The sequence below is a fragment of the Apium graveolens genome, chromosome 9, assembly GCF_009905375.1.
Source record: "Apium graveolens cultivar Ventura chromosome 9, ASM990537v1, whole genome shotgun sequence".
Lineage (NCBI taxonomy): Eukaryota > Viridiplantae > Streptophyta > Magnoliopsida > Apiales > Apiaceae > Apium > Apium graveolens.
In genome coordinates, this window is record NC_133655.1 from 259,075,985 (window position 1) to 259,081,984 (window position 6,000).

The window sequence follows — 6,000 nt, forward strand, 5'->3', positions numbered from 1 at the left end:
CTAAGGATACTTGTACAACTATCACTATGTGAACAACTGTTGACACGTGAGTGAACTCCATCAGTTGTTCAGCTGTGCGAGTCATGTTCAGTGAACTTATTCTATAATAAGCACCTACATACTAGCTATAGTGTCACCACACAAATGTCTATGAGAACAAACATCCTTCATAATGAAGCAAGCATAATATGTACCGATCTTTGCGGATTTTTAATTACCAGTTAGTAATCCTATGATCAGGAACTATTTAAGTTTAGAGTTATCATCTTTTAGGTCTCACTATTATGATCTCATCATAATCCATAAAAAGCTTTACTCTAAACTATGGTAGATCTTATTTAAACACTTAAATAGATAGAGCCCGTAATAAAAACAAAACAAGTCTTTTATTAATATCAATAAAATCAAAACAGATTACATAAAAAGTTATTCCTAAATCCTAATACATGATTGGACTTAGGACATATTCATTTCAATCTCCCACTTGTACTAAAGCCAATCACTCTGGTATCTAATACCCATCTTGTCTCTATGACGATCAAAGTGACTTTCATAAAGTAGCTTTGTGAGTGGGTCTGCTATGTTGTTATGTGTGTCAACTCTAATTTAATACAACACAAGAAATGTTATCGCGCTCCCACTAACCCTTTTGTAGACACATGGTTCATCTACGTTTTTCATAAAACCAAACTCTTTGATTGTCTCATCAAAACGGATGTTTCATCTACGAGAAACTTGCTTTAAACCACATATGGTTCGCCGCAGCTTACACACTAAGTTTTCATTTCTCTTGGAAAGAAAACCATCTGGCTATTTGCCAGATATCATAGTCGTAGTAAGCAGCATTCGCAAGCAAAATCCGAACTGATTTTAACAGGGCTACAGGTAAAAGGTTTCATCAAAGTCAATCAATTGCCTTTGTTTGAATCCTTTTCCCAAAAGCCTGGCCTTAAAGGTCTCCACCTGGCCATCTACTCCAATCATTCTTTTGTATCCCGTATGCATAGATTTCATTCCGGATTTCATGGCACTATGCCATTTCTCTGAGTCAACACTACTCATAGCCTCATTATAGGTCACAGGGTCGTCATCATCAATGATCGACAACTCATTGTCATTCTCAATGACAAGGCCATATTACCTCTCAGGTTGGCGAGACACTCTCCCTGACCTACGAATGGGCTGTTCCACAGAAGGTTGTTCAGTCAGAATAGGTGTTTCCACTTGATCCGTAGTAGTTTGTGCTTCTTGAACTTCATCAAGTTCAATTTTGCTCCCACTGTTTCCTTCAAGGATAAACTCCTTTTCCAAGAAGGTAGCATGTCTGGAGACAAACACCCGATGATCGGTGTAAAAGTAATACCCTAAAGTCTCTTTAGGATATCCCACAAAACTACATTTTACGGATCGATATTCCAGCTTATCTGGGTCAACTTACTTGACATAAGCTGGACATCCCCAAATCTTAACGTGTTTAAGACTCGGTTTCCTTTCTTTCCATATCTCATACGGAGTTTGAGGAACAAATTTGGAAGGCTCTTTATTCAGTAAATATGCTGAGGTTTCCAATGCATAACCCCATAGGAATACTGGAAGATTTGCATAGCTCATCATGGACCGAACTATGTCTAACAAAGTTCGATTTCTCCTTTCAGATACCAATCTGGAGGCGTCCACTGGGAGACTATACCATTTACTTTGAGATAATCCAAAAACTCTCCATTCAAGTATTCACTACCTCGATCTAATCGAAGAATTATAATACTATGTTTGGTTTGTTTCTCCACTTCATACTTATACTCTTTGAACTTTTCAAAGGCTTCAGACTTGTGTTACATCAAACACATATCCGAATCTAGATCTATTATCCATGAAAATCATGAAGTATGAAAATCCACCCATGGCTTGCGTAAACATTGGTCCACATACATCTGTGTGTACCATTCCTAGCAAATTTACAGCCCTCTCTCCATGTCTACTAAATGGAGACTGCAGTGCCACAATGAAGTGAGATTTTCATCATCCCTTTTCTTTTATTAGTTTGTTCAATCTGAAGTAAATTATTTCACATTTATACAGACCATTATTTAAAGTACCACGTCCATAAAGAATATTATCTCTAAGAATAGAACATTCATTATTCTCAATAATAAATGAAAATCCAGCCAAGTCTAACATGGGAATAAAAATAATATTCCTCACAATCGAGGGAACAAAATAACAATTATTTAAAATAATAGTCTTGCCCGTAGGCATATGTAAATAAAATGATTCTACATCTTTAGCAGCAACTCTTGCTCCATTTCCCATCAGTAGAATCACCTCCTCTTCCTCAAGAGTCCTACTTCTCCTTAGTCCCTGCAATAAATTGCAGATATGAGAACCACAGGCGGTATCTAATACCCAAGTAGAAATTTGATTTAATGACATATTCACTTCTATCATGAACATACCTGAATTAGAAGTGGTAGTCTCACTACCCTTCTTCTTCTTCAATTCTGCAAGGTAAATCTTGCAGTTCCTCTTCCAGTGCCCCACCTTGTTACAGTGAAAGCAAACAATTTTGCTCTTGGGGTCTTCAGCTTTTGGTGGAACCGGCATTTTCTCACCTACTTTCTTCTTCTTGGAAGGGTTCCTCTTCCTTTTCTTAGGATTGGAACCTTCACCAATTAGAAGAACATAACTCTTCTTAGGGGGAAAATTCGATTCCGCAGTCTTCAACATGTTGTGGAGTTCAGGCAGGCTAACATCCAACTTATTCATGTGAAAGTTCACAACAAACTGCGAGAACGAACTCAGAAGCGATTGCAAGACCAAGTCTTGGCTCAGCTCCCCATCCATGGCAAAACCAAGTTGTCCAAGACGTTCAATCAAATTGATCATCTTAAGTACATGGTCATTCACAGAGAATCCCTCAGACATCCTACAATCGAACAGCTCCTTCGATATCTCATATCGAGCTGTCCTCCTTGCCACATCATACAACTCTTGTAGATGCATGAGGATAGTGTGAGCATCCATATGCTCATATTGCTTCTGTAGCTCAATGTTCATGGAAGCTAGCATGATGCATTGAGCAATATTTGCATCATCTACCCACTTACGATACACAACATGTTCATCATTATGTGCATCACTAGCAGGTTCAGTAGGCTTAGGTGAGTCAATCACGTATTCCAGCTTCTCAATCCTGAGAACAATTCTCAAGTTTCGAAGCCAGTCAGCATAATTAGGACCAGTCAACTTGTGAGCATCCAGTATGCTCCTGAGTGATAGTGCAGAAGACATAATATATATTGTAAATCTGTAAATGATAAACACATAACAACACTTAGCAAATATTCAATTTCATTTTAAAAACACTATATGAATCGGGTCTTTATTCATAAGTGGCTCCCACTAGTTTATCTAATTTATTCAACCCCTACGTGAAAAATTAAGCATTCATAATGCTAGTGGGAATAGGGATCCTACATTCCATTACACAACCCCAGCTGTAGCACGAACCGCCATGTAATGTTCAATAGGTAGACAACTCTTGTCAATTACATCTTATGTTATTCCCTAATCAAACTTTAGCCTCTTGAATACTTGAGTCACGGCTATGGCACGACAAACTCAATATTCTAAGTCAAGTCTAACCCAACATTCTGTATAATTGAATCAGTCTCCAACGGCCCACGGCTGTGACACATACCGACCTTTAGATTCTAATTCAATGTACACATCTCTATGTAATAGACAAGTATTTCTTATTTCGAAATCAAAGCCCTCGGCTGTAACACGAACCGACAATGATTTAAAAATAAGAACTACTTTCTATCATGTTGGAAGGCTATGACCGACACAAGCCCGTTGTATCATTGGCCCATTACTACTTGATATTATTTAATTTTAGAGGGATTATATTACGTTACAATCATACTCATATTATAAAGAGATTCTTCCTTTTAAATTAAATATTTCAAATCAATAATCAATAATCAGATGATTCCCAGATCGGGTGGAGCATTGTCAAGATGCGTCACTTAATAACCCTTTCTTACAGATAGAAATTTGTTGTTGACAGAATCATCCTTTCTCTCATATCGAAAATTCATATTCAATTACGTGTTTCATAAACACAAGAATCTCATGATTGTATTCATAATATTATTATTTAGGTTATGAAACAATTTCACTATACTAGGTTGTCTAACAAACGCCTTATGTTCATTTAAGTTCACCTAAATCTATCATCGCATGATAAACTAAGCATATATCACATATATCAACATGAATAAATATCAAGGTAGGCATGTTACATCATCTAGCATATTGGTCTAAGCATTATACATCTCTATGTATCACATGAAGCATTTAAAAACAATTAAAACAGTAAAAAACAGCTTTAAAACACTTCATGGAATATAATCAGTTCAAAACTTTTATATAAACTAAAATTTGATCACACCATTAGATCCGTCTCGGAAAAACGAATACAACGATATATTGCACGCCCAAAACGGAGTTACGAAACTCCCAGAAATCAAATTTTAAAAAAAAAGATGGGCTGTAACGCATTACAGGAACGCGTTACTAGCTCTGTAACGCATTCCGGTGATGCGTCACAACCCTTTTAAGCCATTAAAAGGTGTAACGCATTCCGTGAATGCGCCACAGGGTGTAACGCATTCCCGGAATGCGCGACACCCCTTTCCCTTCTCTTGCAGCAGCCGACAACTGCGCCTGTCAGTTTCTTTTTTTTTTTATTGTTACACAGCCGCCTGACATGCTCCGAACGCCGTGCCAATCCATCAGTCAGCAAAACTTATGATTTCCAGCATCAAACAAATATATATATACATACTTACAATTTATATATATATGATTATTTAATTACGAATTTAATTGCAACAACTTCAAAAATTCATAATAAATAATCTATACATCATAAAAATATAAAAAAAAATACCCAGACGATCTTCAACACTTGTAGAACCCAGATCAACATTCAAAATTATTCTGAGAAACGATTTCTCATCAGACAAAATTAATCCATGATATAACTTGTAAAAATCATAATTAATTCATACAAGCACATAAAATTCTGAAATTTTTACCACAGATCTAGATGCATACAACCTATGCTCTGATACCAATGTTGTATTTTAATCGCATCGGAGGCATGGTAAAACACTTTTACACATACAAAATCCAAATAAAAGCATATAAATCGTGATTAAAACATATGAATCGATTCCCATAAAATATTATTATTATTAACCCATTTATTATTCTCATTAATAATTAAAACACCTTTTAATTATTAATCCTTTTTCTAAACACTTTAGAAATAATTCTCTCTCTTGATTTAATTTCCAAAAATTAAATTCTTAATTAATAATATTAAGAACTTTTCTTAATTAATTTATAATCAATTAAATCTCATTTAATCAATTATTAAATTTTCCAATTAATTATTTATTTCATAAATAAATAATTATCAACCATTATTAATTAATTCCTCCACCATTAAATCATTCTCTTTTTATGGTGTGACCCTATAGGTTCAATATTAAGCCGGTAGTAGAAATAAATAATAATAAAACTATTTTATCATTATTTATATAAATTCTCTAATTTATTAAATATGATTAATTAATTAATCATATTTATTCTACATCGTGAGGGGTACTTCTCAGCATATCGCGACTATCCGGATAATATGAATTCACTGCTTAGAATACCAAGAACCTATTCAGTGAATAGTTACCGTACAATAAACTCCTTCTACCCTACAATGTCCTGGTTAAATACAAGACATGGATCTTGTGTCAAACCTATCTAATTTAATCACTTGCTTACCATTTACTATGCTTAGTTCTATGCAAATTAGAAACTCCTTTCTAATTTCATTCACTCTGGCCAGAGATTCCTGAACTAGCATAAGTGGATCAGCCTTGAACATTCGCTTCCTTCACTGGAAGGGGTAGATCCTTTATTGATCATACACTATCT